Source organism: Plasmopara halstedii (assembly GCF_900000015.1).
Source record: "Plasmopara halstedii genome assembly, contig: Scaffold_650, whole genome shotgun sequence".
Taxonomy (NCBI): domain Eukaryota; phylum Oomycota; class Peronosporomycetes; order Peronosporales; family Peronosporaceae; genus Plasmopara; species Plasmopara halstedii.
In genome coordinates, this window is record NW_020187567.1 from 1,685,474 (window position 1) to 1,686,316 (window position 843).

Consider the following 843-nt stretch of genomic DNA (forward strand, 5'->3'; position numbering starts at 1 on the left):
TCGTCATCTGTCGAGCTGTCGCCAGGGGCGAGCACTACAGGTATTGTTCGCATTGCGGGTACACGAGAGCTACTCGTTGAGCACTTAGACGAGTGCGAAAAGTTTCCAACGGAGTTTCTTGTGGGACCACGAAACGAGCTCGAAGAGCTTTCCGTGTGGCAAGTTTATCATTCGTTCTGGCCGGGGGCCCGATGATGTGGACGCTTAACGATCGAGTTACCGTGTCCTTCGGTGTTAAGGCGGGATCCGCACGGCGGAAGCCATATTCCACACGAGGGTCAATGACCGACCGTGGACGGGCGCGCTTTAGAGCCGCCTTACGGGCAGCTTCAAGCTGCTGCCTCTGTTCTTCGTCGAGGTCATTGGTGATAACACTTAGTTCCTCAGTTGACGAGAAGTCAGGGAATTGATACGGGGTACGCAAGGCGCGAGCAAGGCTCGTATCATGCTGCTGGTGCAGCTCGCCTTCTTCGTCATTCCATGCGGGAAAAGAGGTGTCAGACTTATAGTCGACCACATCCTCAACGAGGCCACTCGGCACTGAAAGCGTGCGCGGAGCGCGACGTTTGTGCTCATCGAGCCTAGGATATACATCCCCCGGTGCCGCGGACGCACTGTCCGACATCGCACTGCGTGTGGGGGGCGAAGTTGGACTCTTCCCGTGCTCGCTGTCAGAACCAGCGAGACTTGGTGATTTTCGTGTCGTGGACACAGGACTCATTGAGCAACAAAATTGTTAAACTCCAACAAATTGGATTGCAGTGTCTAAAGGATACGCGAGCCTCTTGAGGCAATAATCGATTGGAACTGTAAATGTTCTCAATCTTAATGGGGGAGGGTGTA